The 20,880-nt window shown below is 40.3% G+C and overlaps 2 protein-coding genes across 2 annotated transcripts in view; one reads left to right on the plus strand and one right to left on the minus strand.

Annotated features, from left to right (window-relative positions):
- Rrp1 (Recombination repair protein 1) overlaps positions 1 to 20,839 on the minus strand; it is a 279,367-nt gene extending 258,528 nt beyond the window's left edge. The window contains exon 1 of the mRNA XM_068230234.1: positions 20,822 to 20,839. The gene's annotated coding sequence lies outside the window, so the exon portion shown is untranslated. The remainder of the gene's footprint in view (positions 1 to 20,821) is intronic.
- The window catches only part of Pdss2 (Decaprenyl diphosphate synthase subunit 2), a 176,365-nt gene that overhangs the window by 70,496 nt on the left and 84,989 nt on the right, over positions 1 to 20,880 (plus strand). The window lies entirely within an intron of this gene.

A 20,880-nucleotide genomic window follows, 5' to 3' on the forward strand; every position in this document is an offset into this window, starting at 1 on the left:
ATGAAACCATTAATGTAATCAAACTCAATTTATTCAGTCACAGCAAATTAAGTAGGTGTGCAATAGAAGAATTCATAAATGTATTGAGATTTGTTTTAAATAATAATTACTTCACATTTAATCAAAAGAATTATCAACAAATTGTGCTTGGGAATGGGTGACCTTGCATCAGTATACTAGCTAACATTTATATGGATCATTTAGAACATGTTAAAATTTTGAATAACATAGAAGGACTAAACCTTTGGCTAGATACGTGGATGACACGTTTTTGTTATAATAGACAGTAAACTGAATAATAGTGATGATATTTTGGGTTTTTTAAGTAAATTAGACAGTAACATAAAATTCACTAAAGAAGATGAAAATAACAATTTGCTAAGTTTTCTAGATATAAATGTAAAGAGAGCAGGAAATAAATTCGATTTCCAGATTTATAGAAACCCGACGTTTACTCCAATAACGATTAAAAACGAGTCACTCCACCCCAATTTTGACAAACAGGCTGCAATTTTGAGTTTGGTTTATAGAGCCCTAAAAATTCCACTAACAAGTAAGAGTTTAAAGAAAGAACTTAATTTCATAAAGGACCTGGCACTCAATAACGGTTATAAAATAGAGATGGTTAACAAGATCATTAATAAGGTGAAAATAAAATTGGCCACAAATCTCATACCAGATAAAAATAAGAAATCCAAATTTGCAAATTTTACATTCACTAACCCAGCTATGTACCAAGTCACTAATACCATCAAAAAACGAGATATTAACATTGCCTTCAAAACCCAAAACACGAACCGAAATATTTTCTACAATCACAAAGTTATAAATCAATATCAAGGATCTGGAATATATAGGCTTGCGTGTGCAGAATGCAATTTATCGTATGTTGGCCAAACTGGCTGGAACTTTATGATAAGATATCTCGAACATGTAAATGTAGCAAAAGACAAGAAACATTCTGCAATGGGAGAACACATGCTAGAAACTGGACACAGTTTTACAACTACTGAAAGGGATTTAAGAATTTTAAGAAGAGTAGAAAAAGGAAAAGAAATGGTGGAATTGGAAAACATACACATTCATTTAGATCAGCAATGCAACAAAAATAAAAACCTAAATGACGAAATTGAAATAAAGAACCCCATCTTAGTACAAGTACCGCAATTAATACAAATGCTTAAATCTGATATAAATAAATTCTCTAAACATTTTAATCCGATAAATGTTAATGGCTTATTGACGTAAACAAACTCAACTCTTCCCCTTACTTCTCCTAGGTAGTCCCTTCCACAATCTATTGCAGCTATCAACGCACCGCCTACCTTCACTTCCCCTTCCCACTCCCCGCCAAAACGTAAACTCATCCACACTCATTCATATAATACAAGGAGTGCGAACAGAACAACAAGTAGTTCTCAAGAGGCTAGTGAGTAACACTAGACAATTACACAGCAGAAAGAAAAGTAAGTGACAATTCTTTCGATAAGAAGTTTATACAGAATTATAATCAAAACCATAAACATATATTTTTTATCTTTCATTACAGATATACCAACAAGCCCAATTTGGAACATACGAGAACAATTCAAATTCTACTTCACATTAGAAAGTGTTTATTCACCAACAAGTTTTTTCATGAACAATATTCTCGTATTGACAACATTAAATTATTGGACATTATAAATTTTCCAGCTAACAGACCTTTTATATTGGTATTATAAATTTACTCATTCGGAACAAATACTTCAGATTCCCTATGGGAATCAACATCTATATCATCTGATGGCCAAGCAGGCACAATTTTTGGTAATGAGACAAAGTCTCTCAGTGCATTGGCACTGCCGGTGGCGACAATTAGCCTACGCAGTGGCCTCCACGGTATGCACTAGCCATGGGTCTTGGTAGGTGTGCTAGGTACCAACTGATGAGCCCAGCCTAGCACACGGGGGCGAAACGCTGGCAACCAGGAATGAGTTAGCTGGAAAATTTATAATGTCCAATAACGGACCTTTTATGCTGACCAGGAAGCTGCCCGATTCAGGAAGAGTCGCGCCTGGGTTTCAAGTAGCTTTCCTTTTCGGTGTGTGCTCCCTTAGGTTCTTCCGCTCTCTGTGTCATTGAGAAATAGATAGATTCCTCTTCCGCCGCTGAGACCATTGAGCAGTTTCGCCTAGTAACCCTAGGTAGGGGCCCTACAACAGGGTGCTACCATCCGGAGCCAGACGGACCCTGGTTTTTTTTATGAGGTTGTTACTCCTGCTGCTGCTCCTCCTTCCTCATCACTTGCAAAATGAGGCCCCAGGCTTGCGACCGGCAATGGCAGAGTTGTTATTATTATTATTTTTATTATTATTATTATTATTATTATTATTATTAATCTAAAAGTATCGTGCTGCTGGTGAATGAAAACTCAACTGATTGGGGAGGGGAAAGAGATGGCGGCACAGCCCTGCCAGAGAAAAATGTCACGAACCACCACTGGTAATGAGTTGCCTGCTTTCGTTACAAATCACAAATTCATAAGTTATTAATCACAAAGTGTTACAAAGCAATGCTGATGTCGCATAGTGAGTAGTATAATACAGGGATTCGGCGGCCTCCTCCCGCGGGAAATTTGAATTTTGGCGGGAAATTTGAATTTTGGCGGGAGATTTGAATTTGTAAACAAAGCCACGTGCTTTTTGACAGCTGTCATCGACAACAACGCATCGCTAACCTCACTGCTGCCATCTTGACGGGCCTAAACCTCAGTAGTGCCAACTTAACCTAACCAGCGTGAGGTAAACAAAGCCACGTGTTTTTTTTGACAGCCACGTGCTTTTTGACAGACAACAACGCATCGCTAACCTCAGTACTGCCATCTTGACGGGCCTAAACCTCAGTAGTACCAACTTAACCTAACTAGCGCGTGGTAAACAAAGCCACATGCTTTTTGACAACCACGTGCTTTTTTGACAGCTGTCATCCGCCATCTTTAAACCACAGAGCACTATGCTGCCCTCTTTATCGTAGTAGATGTAAAATTCGTCACCTGTCATCGGCAGTGCTGCCATCTTGGCGGGCCTAAACCTTAGTGCTACCAACTTAACCTCACTAGCGTGAGATAAACAAATCCACGTGCAACTGTCATCCGCCATCTTTAATCCAGAGAGCATCGTGCTGCCCTCTTTAGCTACTTACCTTTGAAATGTGGTACGTCACAGCAGTCATCCGCCATCTTGCATCCGAAACCTCAGTGCTGCACTCTTTAGCTAGATACCTTTGAAATGTAGTGGCGGCAAATTCTTTATGCTCTTGTTTGGAAACAAAGCCACGTGCAGCTGTCATCCGCCATCTTTAATCCATAGAGCACCGTGCTGCCCTCTTTAGCTACTTACCTTTGAAATGTGGTACGTCACAGCCGTCATCCGCCATCTTGCATCGCAAACCACAGTGCTGCACTCTTTAGCTGAAATGTAGTGGCGGCAAATTCCACAAAGCCACGTGCAGCTGTCATCCGCCATCTTTAATCCAGAGAGCACCGTGCTGCCCTCTTTAGCTACTTACCTTTGAAATGTGGTACGTCACAGCTGTCATCCGCCATCTTGCATCGCAAACCTCAGTGCTGCACTCTTTAGCTAGATACCTTTGAAATGTAGTGACGGCAAATTCCACGTGCTCTTGTTTGGAAACAAACCTATGCGCTTTTTTGTCAGCTATCATCCGCCATCTTTAATCTAGAGAGCACCGTGCTGCCCTCTATGTGGTGGTGGTAAATTCTACACACTCTTGTTTGGAAACAAACCCATGTGCATTTCTGACAGCTGTCAACCGCCAGAGAGCACCGTGCTGCCCTCTTTATGCCGGTGGCAAATTCTACGTGCCTTTTGACAGCTGTCATCCGCAAGAGAGCACCGTGCTGCCATCTTTAGCTAGATACCTTTGAAATGTGGTGGCGGCAAATTCCACGTGCTCTTGTTTAGTAAACAAAGCCACGTCATCTTCAATCAACAAAGCTTCGTACTGCTATCTTTAGCTACATACATTTAACATGTGGTGGCGGATAATTTGAAAATAAAAAACCTTCCGTTAGCTATCATCCGCCATCTTTATTCAACAGAGCATCGTGCTGCTATCTCTAGCTACATACATTTAACATGTGGTGACGGCAATTTGAAATTCTATCTAGATACCATCTTTAATCAACAGAGCACCGTGCTGCTATCCCTTTGAATTGTGGTGACGGATAATTTGAAATTCCGTTAGCTATCATCATTAAACATTAGTGCATTCGCTAACCTAACCTCTCATCTACTATCTTGAAGGAGATTATACGACACCTTCTCTACCTCCTGCTCTTCCTCCTCCTCCTCCCCTTACACCTGCACCTCCTCCTCCTCTGTCAAGGCATAACTTTATCGAACACGCATCGCGAAGGCAAGAGTGTGCAGCGATATGCATGTTTAGACTTGCGGATTACGAAAGAAACATAACAAGACTTGAATCGAACACTGCACTCGATGTCGTTAACTTCAACATGTGATTAAAACATTGTCTGGTGTGTTCAGAACACTACATAAGTAGAATCGAACGCTGTACAACATGTTAGGGGATACCTTTGTTCTAAGAAGATCAGATTGAAACATAACAAGACTAGAATCGAACACTGCACTCGATGTCGTTAACCTTAACATGTAATCAGAACATTGATTGATGTGTTCAGATCACTAAACAAGTAGAACCGAACACTGTACAACATGTTAGGGGATACCTTTGTTCTAAGAAAATTAGATTGCAACATAACAAGACTAGAATCGAACACTACACTCGATGTCGTTAACCTTAACATGTGATCAGAACATTGATCGATGTGTTCAGATCACTAAACAAGTAGAACCGAACACTGTACAACATGTTAGGGGACACCTTTGTTCTAAGAAAATTAGATTAAAACATAACAAGACTGGAATCGAACACTGCACTCGATGTCGTTAACCTTAACATGTAATCCGATACAACATGTTAGGGGATACCTTTGTTCTAAGAAAATTAGATTGAAACATAGCAAGACTAGAACCGAACACTGTACAACATGTTAGGGGATACCTTTTTTCTAAGAAGATCAGATTGAAACATAACAAGACTAGAATTGAACACTGCACTCGATGTCGTTAACCTTAACATGTGATCAGAACATTGATTGATGTGTTCTGATCACTAAACAAGTAGAACCGAACACTGTACAACATGTTAGGGGATACCTTTGTTCTAAGAAAATTAGATTAAAACATAACAAGACTAGAATCGAACACTGCACTCGATGTCGTTAACCTTAACATGTGATCCGATACAACATGTTAGGGGATACCTTTGTTCTAAGAAAATTAGATTGAAACATAGCAAGACTAGAATCGAACACTGTAAGAACATTGTTTGATGTGTTCAGAGCAAAAGTACAACTTCAATGATTTACCTAGTGTAAAAATCAAAAACACACACTGTGCGCATATCGCATAGCTATCTCGAGTATCACTTGCCTAGTATGAAAATCAAAAGCACACTGTGCACATATCGCATAGCTAACTCGACAACACTTCAAATGATTTGCCTAGTACGAAAATTAAAAAATCTATACCGCGTAGCTAACTCGTTCATCACACTGCTAAGACGCTTAGTAATTGCAAATACACTGATATATGTCATACGAAAATCAAGAAAGCACACTGCGTAACCAACTCGCTCGGGTCACTCGCTTAGTAACTGCAACACGACTAGAACACTGATACACGTTACTCTTTTTTTTTCTCGAAACACATACACACACGGATAAGAATGTTGCGAGATACTACATACTTACATGTTTTTTTAAAAAAAAATAGGGGGATGAAAGATCATAAATTATATGTACACATGTTGTCTCCTCCAAGTTGTAAGACGAAATAGACGCAGTACTGCGAGTTTCCGCTCTAGCTGGCGAACGGAAGTAGCATGATATCTCAGCAAAAAAATATGCGTGAGCTTGCATACACGCAAGTCAGACCCAATGATGGATACCGCGATTCAAATTCTGGCAACTTATGCCGTCAGGAAGGGCATCTGGCTAGATCATGTTACGACGATCGCGCAGATCCCTTGCCTAGCATTTGCAATTTTTTTACGGCTTCCGACAGTAGGAGTTCGAACCTGCTATCTCCCGAAGTAGCGAGAATGATTGAAGAGTGTTGAGGGTGATTCATTTGTCGGATGGAGGCGTTAAGCTGTGTGCAGGCTTCTTTGGTAGGAGTAGGCTATGTGCCGGCACTGGGATATCTAGTTATAAAACCCGCTATAACAAATTTATCGCGTATACTGCAATTTAAAATCATAGTCAGGAAGGGCAACCGGTCGTAAAATTATGGTGTGTGATCTAAGAGGCGGGGTGTGCAAAAAAGCCAGCATTAAGTAAGGGCTGTTGATAGGGGGCGTTAAACCTTATGCAGACTCCTTCGAAAATGATTGTGAGTACAAGACGTTGATGGTGATTCATATGTCGGATGGAGGCAATAAGCCTTGTGCGGGCTTCTTCGGTAGGAGTAGGCTATGTGCCGTACCGGGTTTTACCCTCTCCCTACTATTGTATATTACATTCTTAGGTAGTTTCGAGGGCGTGCAAAAAGCCAGCGTTATGTAAGGGCTGTTGATGGAAGTTGTTAAACCTTGTACAGGCTCCTTCAACAGGAGTAGTCTACATGCCGGCGCCGTGCAGGCTCTTTCGATAGGAGTGGGCTATATGCTGGCACTGTGTTTTAACCTCTCCGTACAATCATGATATTTTATGTTAGGAGTTTACACGGTGAGTTACAAGTAGCTTATCACCACGCAGTGTCTTCGTTCAAGGTTACTATAGCCGGAAGATACGTGTACAATTTCAGCCAACACATGCATTCCACGCCTCGCTCTGAATGACTGCGCCGATACAACTTCAAAGACTGTGGAACAAAAAAAATGTAACCTATAGCCTACAGTTTGGTTTAGTGTGCATGCCTCTCACCCGACAGTCTCGGGTTCGATTCTCTTGGGAATAAAAATATGTTTTACAGATTTTAAATCGCAAGAATTTGTTTTAAGACTAGCTGCCCTTCCTGACGCAATACTGGCAGTATCTAGCCTCTTACATCATACACTATTGTTTTCGACCGGTTGCCCTTCCTGACGTCAAAGAACTCGGATTAAGAATCTGTTTTACAACTTCTAACACGAGAATCGGGGATTTACAGCTAGATGCTCTTCTTAGATTTTAAATCGCTGTATCATGAACTATAGTTTTACAGCCGGATGCCCTTCCTGACGCAAAACTAAGATTTTTAAATCGCAAGAATTTGTTTTAAGACTAGTTGCCCTTCCTGACGCAAAACTGGCAGTATCTAGCCTCTTACATCATACACTGTTGTTTTCGACCGGTTGCCCTTCCTGACGTCAATGAACTCGGATTAAGAATCTGTTTTACAACTTCTAACACGAGAATCGGGGTTTTACAGCTAGATGCTCTTCTTAGATTTTAAATCGCTGTATCACGAACTATTGTTTTACATCCGGATGCCCTTCCTGACGCAAAACTAAGATTTTAAATCGCAAGAATTTGTTTTAAGACTAGTTGCCCTTCCTGACACAAAACTAGCAGTATCTAGCCTCTTACATAATATACTATTGTTTTCGACCGGTTGCCCTTCCCGACGTCAAAGAACTAGGATTATAATCTGTTTTGTTTAAAGACTAGTTGCCCTTCCTGACGCAAAACTGGTAGTATCTAAGCTCTTACATCATACACTATTGTCTTCGACCGGTTGCCCTTCCTGACGTCAAAGAACTCGGATTAAGAATCTGTTTTACAACTTCTAACACGAGAATCGGGGATTTACTGCTAGATGCACTTCTTAGATTTTAAATCGCTGTATAACGAACTATTGTTTTACAGCCGGATGCCCTTCCTGACGCAAAACTAAGATTTTAAATCGCAAGAATTTGTTTTACGACTAGTTGCCCTTCCTAACGCAAAACTGGCAGTATCTAGCCTCTTACATCATACACTATTGTTTTCGACCGGTTGCCCTTCCTGACGTCAAAGAACTCGGATTAAGAATCTGTTTTACAACTTCTAACACGAGAATCGGGGATTTACAGCTAGATGCTCTTCTTAGATTTTAAATCGCTGTATCATGAACTATAGTTTTACAGCCGGATGCCCTTCCTGACGCAAAACTAAGATTTTAGATCGCAAGAATTTGTTTTAAGACTAGTTGCCCTTCCTGACGCAAAACTGGCAGTATCTAGCCTCTTACATCATACACTATTGTTTTCGACCGGTTGCCCTTCCTGACGTCAAAGAACTCGGATTAAGAATCTGTTTTACAACTTCTAACACGCGAATCGGGGATTTACAGCTAGATGCTCTTCTTAGATTTTAAATCACTATCACGAACTATTGTTTTACAGCCGGATGCCCTTCCTGACGCAAAACTAAGATTTTCAATCGCAAGAATTTGTTTTAAGAATAGTTGCCCTTCCTGACGCAAAACTAGCAGTATCTAGCCTCTTACATCATACACTATTGTTTTCGACCGGTTGCCCTTCCTGACGTCAAAGAACTCGGATTAGGAATGTTTTACAACTTCCAACACGAGAATCGGGGATTTACAGCTAGATGCTCTTCTTAGATTTTAAATCGCTGTATCACGAACTATTGTTTTACAGCCGGATGCCCTTCCTGGCGCAAAACTAAGATTTTAAATCGCAAGAATTTGTTTTAAGACTAGTTGCCCTTCCTGACACAAAACTAGCAGTATCTAGCCTCTTACATAATATACTATTGTTTTCGACCGGTTGCCCTTCCTGACGTCAAAGAACTAGGATTATAATCTGTTTTGTTTTAAGACTAGTTGCCCTTCCTGACGCAAAACTGGTAGTATCTAAGCTCTTACATCATACACTATTTTCTTCGACCGGTTGCCCTTCCTGACGTCAAAGAACTCGGATTAAGAATCTGTTTTACAACTTCTAACACGAGAATCGGGGATTTATAGCTAGATGCTCTTCTTATATTTTAAATCGCTGTATCACGAACTATTGTTTTACAGCCGGATGCCCTTCCTGACGCAAAACTAAGATTTTAAATCGCAAGAAATTGTTTTAAGACTAGTTGCCGTTCCTAACGCAAAACTGGCAGTATCTAGCCTCTTACATCATACACTATTGTTTTCGACCGGTTGCCCTTCCTGACGTCAAAGAACTGGGATTAAGAATGTTTTACAACTTCTAAGATGAGAATCGGGGATTTACAGCTAGATGCTCGCCGGATGCCCTTCCTGACGGCATAAGTTGCCAGGATTTGAATCGCGGTATCCATCATTGTGTCTGACTTGCGTGTATGCAAGCTCACGCATATTTTTTTGCTGAGATATCATGCTACTTCCGTTCGCCAGCTAGAGCGGAAACTCGCAGTACTGCGTCTATTTCGTCTTACAACTTGGAGGAGACAACATGTGTACACATAATTTATGATCTTACATCCCCTATTTTTTAAGAAAAATCATGTAAGTATGTAGTATCTCGCAACATTTTTATCCGTGTGTGTATGTGTTTCGAGAAAAGAAAAGAGTAACGTGTATCAGTGTTCTAGTCGTGTTGCAATTACTAAGCGAGTGACCCGAGCGAGTTGGCTACGCAGAGTGCTTTCTTGAATTTCGTATGACATATATCAGTGTATTTGCAATTACTAAGCGTCTTAGCAGTGTGATGAACGAGTTAGCTACGTGGTATAGATTTTTTAATTTTCGTACTAAGCAAATCATTTGAAGTGTTGTCGAGTTAGCTATGCGATATGTGCAGTGTGTGTTTTTGATTTTCATACTAGGCAAGTGATACTCGAGATAGCTATGCGATATGCGCACAGTGTGTGTTTTTGATTTTTACACTAGGTAAATCATTGAAGTTGTACTTTTGGTCTGAACACATCAAACAATGTTCTTACAGTGTTCGATTCTAGTCTTGCTATGTTTCAATCTAATTTTCTTAGAACAAAGGTATCCCCTAACATGTTGTATCGGATCACATGTTAAGGTTAACGACATCGAGTGCAGTGTTCGATTCTAGTCTTGTTATGTTTTAATCTAATTTTCTTAGAACAAAGGTATCCCCTAACATGTTGTACAGTGTTCGGTTCTACTTGTTTAGTGATCTGAACACATCAATCAATGTTCTGATCACATGTTAAGGTTAACGACATCGAGTGCAGTGTTCAATTCTAGTCTTGTTATGTTTCAATCTGATCTTCTTAGAACAAAGATATCCCCTAACATGTTGTACAGTGTTCGGTTCTAGTCTTGTTATGTTTCAATCTAATTTCCTTAGAACAAAGGTATCCCCTGACATGTTGTACAGTGTTCGGTTCTACTTGTTTAGTGATCTGAACACATCGATCAATGTTCTGATCACATGTTAAGGTTAACGACATCGAGTGTAGTGTTCGATTCTAGTCTTGTTATGTTGCAATCTAATTTTCTTAGAACAAAGGTATCCCCTAACATGTTGTACAGTGTTCGGTTCTACTTGTTTAGTGATCTGAACACATCAGTCAATGTTCTGATCACATGTTAAGGTTAACGACATCGAGTGCAGTGTTCGATTCTAGTCTTGTTATGTTTCAATCTGATTTTCTTAGAACAAAGGTATCCCCTAACATGTTGTACAGCGTTCGATTCTACATATGTAGTGTTCTGAACACACCAGACAATGTTTTAATCACATGTAGAAGTTAACGTCATCGAGTGCAGTGTTCGATTCAAGTCTTGTTATGTTTCTTTCGTAATCCGCAAGTCTAAACATGCATATCGCTGCACACTCTTGCCTTCGCGATGCGTGTTCGATAAAGTTATGCCTTGACAGAGGAGGAGGAGGTGCAGGTGGTAGGGGAGGAGGAGGAGGAAGAGCAGGAAACTAGAGGAGGTGTCGTATAATCTCCTTCAAGATAGTAGATGAGAGGTTAGGTTAGCGAATGCACTAATGTTTAATGATGATAGCTAACGGAATTTCAAATTATCTGTCACCACAATTCAAAGGGATAGCAGCACGGTGCTCTGTTGATTAAAGATGGCATCTAGATAGAATTTCAAATTGCCGTCACCACATGTTAAATGTATGTAGCTAGAGATAGCAGCACGATGCTCTGTTGAATAAAGATGGCGGATGATAGCTAACGGAATGTTTTTTATTTTCAAATTATCCGCCACCACATGTTAAATGTATGTAGCTAAAGATAGCAGTACGAAGCTTTGTTGATTAAAGATGACGGATGACAAGTAACAGAACTTTTCAAATTGCCCGCTACTACAGAGAGCAGCACGACGCTCTGTAGATTAAAGATGGTGGATGACAGCTGACGAAATTATCCGCATGATAGCAGCATAGTGCTCTATTGATTAAAGATGGCGGATGATAGCTGTCAAAAAAGCACGTGGCTTTGTTTACTAAACAAGAGCACGTGGAATTTGCCGCCACCACATTTCAAAGGTATCTAGCTAAAGATGGCAGCACGGTGCTCTCTTGCGGATGACAGCTGTCAAAAAGCACGTAGAATTTGCCACCGGCATAAAGAGGACAGCACGGTGCTCTCTGGCGGTTGACAGCTGTCAAAAAAGCACATGGGTTTGTTTCCAAACAAGAGCGTGTAGAATTTACCACCACCACATAGAGGGCAGCACGGTGCTCTCTAGATTAAAGATGGCGGATGATAGCTGACAAAAAAAGCGCATAGGTTTGTTTCCAAACAAGAGCACGTGGAATTTGCCGTCACTACATTTCAAAGGTATCTAGCTAAAGAGTGCAGCACTGAGGTTTGCGATGCAAGATGGCGGATGACAGCTGTGACGTACCACATTTCAAAGGTAAGTAGCTAAAGAGGGCAGCACGGTCCTCTCTGGATTAAAGATGGCGGATGACAGCTGCACGTGGCTTTGTTTCCAAACAAGAGCACGTGTAATTTGCCGCCACTACATTTCAGCTAAAGAGTGCAGCAATGAGGTTTGCAATGCAGGATGGCGGATGACAGCAGTGACGTACCACATTTCAAAGGTAAGTAGCTAAAGAGGCTAGCACGGTGCTCTATGGATTAAAGATGGCGGATGACAGCTGCACATGGCTTTGTTTCCAAACAAGAGCATAAAGAATTTGCCGTCACTACATTTCAAAGGTATCTAGCTAAAGAGTGCAGCACTGAGGTTTCGGATGCAAGATGGCGGATGACTGCTGTGACGTACCACATTTCAAAGGTAAGTAGCTAAAGAGGGCAGCACGATGCTCTCTGGATTAAAGATGGCGGATGACAGCTGCACGTGGATTTGTTTATCTCACGCTAGTGAGGTTAAGTTGGTAGCCCGCCAAGATGGCAGCACTGCCGATGACAGGTGACGAATTTTACATCTACTACGATAAAGAGGGCAGCACAGTGCTCTGTGGTTTAAAGATGGCGGATGACAGCTGTCAAAAAAGCACGTGGTTGTCAAAAAGCATGTGGCTTTGTTTACCACGCGCTAGTTAGGTTAAGTTGGTACTACTGAGGTTTAGGCCCGTCAAGATGGCAGTACTGAGGTTAGCGATGCGTTGTTGTCTGTCAAAAAGCACGTGGCTGTCAAAAAAAACACGTGGCTTTGTTTACCTCACGCTGGTTAGGTTAAGTTGGCACTACTGAGGTTTAGGCCCGTCAAGATGGCAGATGGCAGCAGTGAGGTTAGCGATGCGTTGTTGTCGAAGACAGCTATCAAAAAGCACGTGGCTTTGTTTACAAATTCAAATCTCCCGCCAAAATTCACATTTCCCGCCAAAATTCAAATTTCCCGCCAAAATTCAAATTTTCCGCGGGAGGAGGCCGCCGAATCCCTGTATTATACTACTATAGTGCAAGCCTATTTCTGTGTTAAATATATTAACAAAATGTTTAAGTATAAAGGCAATGAAGAGCCAAGTGATGAAGGACAAAAATCAGGATTACTGAAAGCAGTATATGGACGAGTTTCCATTACTAGGACCATCCAAACTGTCACCGAACCATGTGTTTTTTGAAACATGTAAGTGTCATTTTTCAGTTGAACATGGAGGACGCGATGACTGCTGACGCTATTTGAAATCTAAAAGAAAACCTTGAAGGGGTACAAGCACATCAAAGGGCGATTCAGGACGCTGTCAATTATATTGGTTTTACATCCCACTAACTACTTTTACAGTTTTTGGAGATGCCAGAATTATTTCCAACATGTGTTCTTTCACATGCCAATAAATCTACTGACACGAGACTGACGTATTTGAGCACCTTCAAATACCACCGTACTGAGCCAGGATCAGTCCTGACAAGTTGGGCTCAAAAGGCCAGAACTCTACCGTCTGAGCTACTCAGCCCGGCTTTATTTTATTTTTAGTACAGACATAAAAGTAGCGAGAATGATTGCTGGTACAAACAGGTGGGAACAATAGCAGGAGGGTGCTTGGAATGCGGAGATAAAGGCTAATTTAGGAATGAACTCGATGGATGAAGCTGCATGCATAAACTGGCTTCGGTGATGGGGTCATGTGAAGCGAATGGAGGAGGATAGGTTACCTAGGAGAATAATGGACCCCGTTATGGAGGGTAAGAGAAGTAGAGGTAGACTAAGACGATGATGGTTAGACTCAGTTTCTACCGATTTAAAGATAAGAGGTATAGAACTAAATGAGGCACTAGTTGCAAATAGAGGATTGTGGCGACGTTTAGTAAATTCACAGAGGTGCAGACTGAACGCTGAAAGGCATAACAGTCTATAATGACAATGTATGTATGTATGTACAAAAGTGATGATGATAATGTTGTATAGGCTGAGTGTTATTTCACAAATTTTTTTGATTGAGCATAACCTTCCCTTATCTGCACCAGGCCATGCTCGACCATTATTAAAAGCCATGTTTCCTGATTTGGAAATTGCTAACAAGTATGGAATTTGCAGCTGCAATAGTGAAATGCACGCCTGAATGAACAGTATCTGAAATAATCAGCAGTCTTCAAAATGCACCGTACTCATTTTCTGGTGCTTGTAGTAGTGATAACAATGATTGCAAATTGTATCCATTGGTGTTTACTTAATTTAGTGAGAACAAACAGATTGTTACTCTATGGCTTGCTTTGGTGGAATGTGATAACATATGGGAAGGAATATTTGAGGTGTTGGATAGAGAAATAAAGATCAAGCTGCTGAAATAGGAAAACATTTTATCTTTTGTTGCGAGATTGCAAATACTATGGTAGGTAAATTTAATGGACTGTCAGCATTTTTGAAACAGGAGAATCCTTCAGTTGATATAGCATGCCTTGGTGATGAGCAGTTTAAAATGACCAGGATTGGTAGACTTCTGTGCATACACCAGTTGTTTTACACTTCCCCACAGAATAGAATCCAGGGGCGTAAGATCAGTTGATCTAGTAGGCCAGAGGACAAGTCCTCCACTTCCTATCAGTTTATCAGAATACATCACATGAATATGGTTCCGTATGACCACCGTCACATGTGGTGGAGTCATGTCATGTTGAAACCACATCCTGCAGCCGTCAAGCAGTAGCATATGTTCCAAGAATGGTGGTAATTCACCTTGGAGAAACCACAGATAACATTCTCGTGTCAGAGATCCCTCAAAGAAATGGGGACGAATGAAGCGATCACCCATGATGCCTCACCATGCGTTCAAGCCCCACTGTACCTGAAAACCTGCCTGTCATACTCAGTGGGTATGCTTCATAAATAAGATGATCGCTAAAAAGGCAGGATCAGTGTCCACTTGCTGTAGGGTCCACCCGAGCATCGAGATCATGATCATTGAACTCCTGGTGCAAGTAGAGATGGTACAAGTGAAACTGCTGGGTATGCAATCTCCGCATAACTAAGACCCAGCTGATGTTTATGGCCTGTACAATGACCCGTGTGTTAGTGTAAGGGTTTTGCCAGATAGTGTCCAAGACAGCCTCTTCATTGCGAGCAGATATCATGGGATGATATCAAACAGGCCATGTCCTTCCCAGGGATGCAGTACCCTGCAGACGCCATTCTACATTCCACCAACTTCATATCGTCAACGTGTTCTACAACTTCACCATATGCATCTGACTTTCGTCTTTTATCTTCAAGATCATGATTAACTTCGGATCTCTCGACTAACTTTGACTTTTATTCTCTCTTCTTTACTTTTATTATATACGATTTTTCGCCATCGTCTAATTATAACCGCCAGACTATCAACTTTACTTTTATGCAATCTTACTACTTGTTGTATAACAATCTGTTATTTTTATCCATTGCACTTATTTTAGCAGCCTTTTAATGTTAATTTTGTTAATACTTCCACTATTATATTTCATCACATTGTATTTTCAAACCATCATTGTTATTTTTAATGTTATTTTACTTCAAATCTCTTCAAGATTTTAAAATTCATTTAATTACTACATGTTATTTAGACACTTATTTTTAATTTAAGGTTAAGACTATGGCTGATGATGCCTTCAGGGAAGGCGAAACATGTACCACTATTAGTTAACAAATTTATGTAAATCATCCAAGACGATATTGTATTGATTAGGTGGTCTAATAAATAACTTAATGTTATTATTTCAATCAAATATCATCAATACGGACCAAAAATGATATTTATTACATGTAACACTACTCTTTTGTCGGAAATCACCCAGAACAAATCGAGCTACTTTTCTTTGGATTTTTTCCAGTTCCTGTATCAAGTAATCCTGGTGAGAGTCCCTCACACTGGAACCATACTCTAGTTGGGGTCTTACCAGAGACTTATATGCTTTCTCCTTTACATCCTTACTATGAAGGTCGATCAAATATAAACTGGATTTTTGTTCTTGAAAATCAGCAGTTGGTAGGACTGGCCCCGCGCTTTTGCTACGTTTACGCGGGACTGTTGGGAGTGGGGAGAGCGTGCTGTTATATATTTCGTGCCATTTCGTCAGTAACGCTCACGATGTCGGAGCAACAGGTGCACCCCTCCACTGCGCAACGCATAATTATAAAATTTCTTGCTTGTGAAGGAGTTATAGCGGCAGTAATTTGCCAGAGATTGACTGCACAGTTCAGTGATCAAGCATTGTCAAGGACACGTGTGTTTGCCTGGCATAAAACGTTCAAGGAAGGACGAAAACGTGTGGAAAATCAGCAACATGATCGCCGTCCTCGAACCGGCATTACAGACGAAAACATTCATGCGGTTAAAGACATTATTGACGAAAATTGACAATCAAGAGTACCAGAAATTGCAGAACAAGGCGGAATCAGTTATGGAAGCTGTCAAGCAATCATCACAAACAACCTACAGTTCTGTAAAGTGTGTTCCAGATGGGTCCCTCACCTTTTGGCCGAAAAAATCTGAAGTTGAGACGTTTGAAGGTCTGTCAGAGGCTTACAGCAAGGTTTGCGAAAGAAGGTGATGCATTTTTTTTTTTGTTGGATCGTCGCCTGCGACAAAACATGGGTCCACCACTACACTCCCGAATCCAAACAAGCCAGTAAGGAGTGGCAGAGGAAAGGGGAGGCAGCACCAATGAAAGCTAAGACTCGACTGTCAGCTGGCAAGGTTCTTGCAACAGTTTTTTCGATCGGCAAGGTATTTTGCTGAATGATTTTTTCACTTTACAAAGGAAAAAATTAAATTTATCCTCCTAATTCAATACAAAACATAATTCCATCATTAGATGGAGCAATAAATGAATTTATAAATTAATAAATACATTTAATTTTTTGCTTTGTAAAGTGAAAACAGTCAATAGAGAATGATTCTTAATATCTTGTAATGACTGATTTTTTGCATGAGCAACGCACAATCAATGCTGCTTACTACTGCGAGCTGTTGAACAAGGCAAGGGTTGCATATTGCCGCAAAAGGCGAGACCAACCAATTCATCAGGTAATCCTCCAATATAAATGGTCCGTTATTGGACATTCCGTATGGGAATCAACATCTATATCAGGTCATCCTCCTCCACGACAATGCACGGCCCAGTACTGCAGCTCTGTCTCTAAAGTAGAGGAAATGCACTGGACTACACTTGATCATCCTCCTTACAGCCTGGACTTATCGCCCTGTGATTTCCATTTGTTCAGACCGCTTAAAGAAACTCTAGAAGGGAAATGATTTGAAGATGACTAGAGTGTGGAAGACTTTGTGCGCAACTGGCTGGTGACACGACCCTGTTCTTTTTACAATGAGGTCATCAAAAAGCTGCCGATACGCTGGGACAAATGCATTTCCAAAGCAGGAAACTATGTGGAAAAATAAATTGTAATTGCCTTGGGGTTTTCAATAAATGAATTTAAATAAATAAAATCCTGTTTATATTTGATTCCCCCTCATACAACCCTAAATACATGCATAACCATGTGCAGAGATGTGTATCCTTTATTTACAATCCCATTTGTGTGATTACCCCAATGAAGATCTTTCCTTATATTAACACCTAGGTACTTACAATTATCATCAAAAGGAACTTTCACCCCATCAACGCAGTAATTAAAACTGAGAGGACTTTTCCTATTTGTGAAACTCACAACCTGACTTTTAATCCCCTTTATCACCATACCATTGCCTACTGTCCATCTCACAACATTATCGAGGTCATTTTGCAGTTTCTCACATTCTTGTAACTTAATTTATTACTCTGTACAGAATAACATCACCTGCATAAAGCCCTATCTCTGATTCCACTTCTTTACTCATATCATAATGTTTGCTGGGAAATGATAAAACATATGCTGTTGATTGAATATATCAAGAATTCCCTTGTACATTAATGATATTAGTACATTGTGGCAACACTCTGTGATTATTCAGAATTGCAGTTGGGGAAGGATTCATTTAGGTAGCTACATTCCCTGTTTTAAGAGTTAAGAAGGTATGGTCGTTTCAAAGAACCTTACTTTCCCCCATATTAAGATTATTATGATCATGTCTCTTGTATTGCATAATTCTTTTTTAAATATTCATGTGTGTGTTTTTTAATTTATAAAATTATGGTACTTTCTTTTCGCTGCCCGGATGGACTTAAAGACTAGGCTAGGTATTTAAGTAGAATTAATTCTCTATGAGGGGGGTCTTAAATAGTTTAACACTGTTAAATTAAAATTTAATTTACAAGCATGGCACAAAGGAAAAAATGTGTATCCGTGAAGAAATATTATTTGATTAGGATAGGTGCGTGCTGAATGGAATGGAATGTGAATTGCCCTCCTCCTGTGGTTGGGGGCGGCAAAGCAACAACCACTATATCCTCTGTTTGTCATAAGAGGCAATTAAAAGGTGCCCCAGGTGCCAACAGTGGGGTTCAAACTCACTCTCTCCTGAATGCAAGCTGACAGCTACATAACTGAAACTAACTACATAACCAACCCGCTGTGTGGTTTTGGAAACAGAAATGCAGAAGAAATGGATTTTTTTTTTTTTGCTTTATGTCGCACCGACACAGATAGGTCTTGTGGCGACGATGGGACAGGAAAGGCCTAGGAATTGGAACGAAGCAGCCGTGGCATTAATTAAGGTACAGCCCAAGCATTTGCCTGGTGTGAAAATGGGAAACCACGGAAAACCATCTCAGGGCTGCCGACCGTGGGGCTCGAGCCCACTATCTCCCGATTACTGGATACTGGCTGCACTTAAGCGACTGCGGCTATCGAGCTCAGTGAAGAAATGGATTGAACATTATGAACACTTCAAAAGAAAGATAGAACCTCAGAATAAAAGATATAGTTGGGATGGCAAACATAAAAATTTGATCAACCCTGTGATCACAAGCAATGACAGAAGGAAATGGTTGACTGACATCATGGTCATTCCCAGCAAGAGCATGAACACTGGTCATAATTGCAGATCACAGACTTAAAACATACGATCATTGCTGCTCAGAAGAAAGAAAATTTAAAAAAACGGAAATTAGAAGCAGCCCAGCCCCAAGGTGACACCTACCAGAAATACAGTTCTCAGTAATATTGTAGGAAGCTTATGAAGAAGAAAAACTCCATTCAGCCTCGTAACTGTTTTTCACGTATCTTAACACACATATTGCCTTGGTATACTTTGTCAGGTTTAGGTAATCTATCATTGTAGGAAATACATATAAATAAACAACAGTAGAGGAAGAGTGGAAAAATCTGTAAATATACATTTGTGGGATAAGCCAAAGAATTGTTTGACAGCATCAGAATAGCATGAAAGGGAGAAACCGAGCAAGGAAGATACTAAATAAAGAAAACAAAGAAAACTACCCAAGACGAAGAAAGTCAAGAAGTTCTTAGACAACTGTAACATTACAGGATAAAGAAACTTACAGTCAAGATGGATGGTCCTCTATATAGAAAAGAGGAAGGGAAAGAAAAGAATTGATTGAGTTCACAGATAGAGTGGAAGATGACAGTTGAGGAAACAAGTAACTACTATATAGGGTAGTGAAGGGTAGAAGGAGCAACCATGAGGGTGTAAAAGTAATAGAACACGACAACAGAACCTTGGTGCCAAATAAGGAACGGATTCAAGGTCTTTTTCAATAAGCTCTTAACACTAGAACTGTGGTGACCCCCTAGAACTGCGGCTTGGTCACTTATGACCCACCTACCCTTTTTTTGTTGTAATTATTAATGAATGGATGGGGATTTGGTAACTAAAGAAAATACCAATTTAGAATATGAAGAATACAAATAAGGAACATTTAGACAATTGTGTAACTAGTCGATGATGTACAGTATGCTGCAAATAGTCATTTTGCAGGAATGGAACTTCACAAACGATGTTTCCTTTGCAGTTCGACTTTACCTGACAAAGTGTGCACTTTTCCTGCCTCTCAAGAATCTCACGTGGAATAATGGTGCAGGCATTTGCAATCCTAGTTGCTGTATATTTCTCAGCGAGCTCTTCACCCAGCTGCAAAGTGAAGTTCCTGCATTTCAGTTTCTTTTCATTCAGTGCGTTGTACACTACCCAGACATTTATTCCTGCCAAATCCAGCAAGTTGTAGAACATATGAACTGGCCAGCACCAGTATTTGCAAGCCATTTGATCAACCACATCTATTCTTTATTTTGTGCCGTTGTAAAATGTGAATATTTTTGTTACCAGGCTCTATTTTCACATCAGGGTGCATAGTGCAGAGAACAAGAACATTTTTGTTGCTCTTTCCTTGAAAGATTGTCAACAATGTATCATGTATTTTCAGCAGAACTGTGCTGTCCATATTGTGCGAGACTTGTTCAAGGTACTGACTTGTTGCATTTGATTTCATTGTTTTGGAGAGAGATAATGAGGTGAAGAAATTTTCACATGTGACTTTATTTCCCTTCTTCATAAGGTTCCATCAACTTCTTTGCTACAAAATCACCAAGATGTTCGTTATTTGGCCTAGCATCATCTTTCCCGAGATACGGGAAAGCGTTCACGACATATTTGGAGTCTTTGTCTACCTCCATCCAATACCTCTGCCCATATTTGTCTGGTTTCGAGGCCATAAACTGCGTACATTTACAGAGGCATTTAGTCTTTCTGACTTTGACTAAAATATGACAAATTTGCATTGGTATCAGCAATCTGGTAGCTATATACATGGAGCATATATAACTCTTGACGAGCACCTCTTCCCTTCTAAATGCACCGTGATCTCTGAACACATTTTGAGCTCCACGCCTACTAGCTGTAACATCACCAGTTACCCCAACTTTCCAGGTTGTGCCATCTGGAGATACAATGTCTGTACCTGCTGGAAGCTGAATCAGGATCTCAACACAAAACTTACCTCGTTTCAGTTAGGGTGCATCATCTCTGTTGTCCTCAAATGGTGCAATTCCCTGACCG

Source organism: Anabrus simplex, chromosome 1, assembly GCF_040414725.1.
Source record: "Anabrus simplex isolate iqAnaSimp1 chromosome 1, ASM4041472v1, whole genome shotgun sequence".
NCBI classification, from domain to species: Eukaryota; Metazoa; Arthropoda; class Insecta; order Orthoptera; family Tettigoniidae; genus Anabrus; species Anabrus simplex.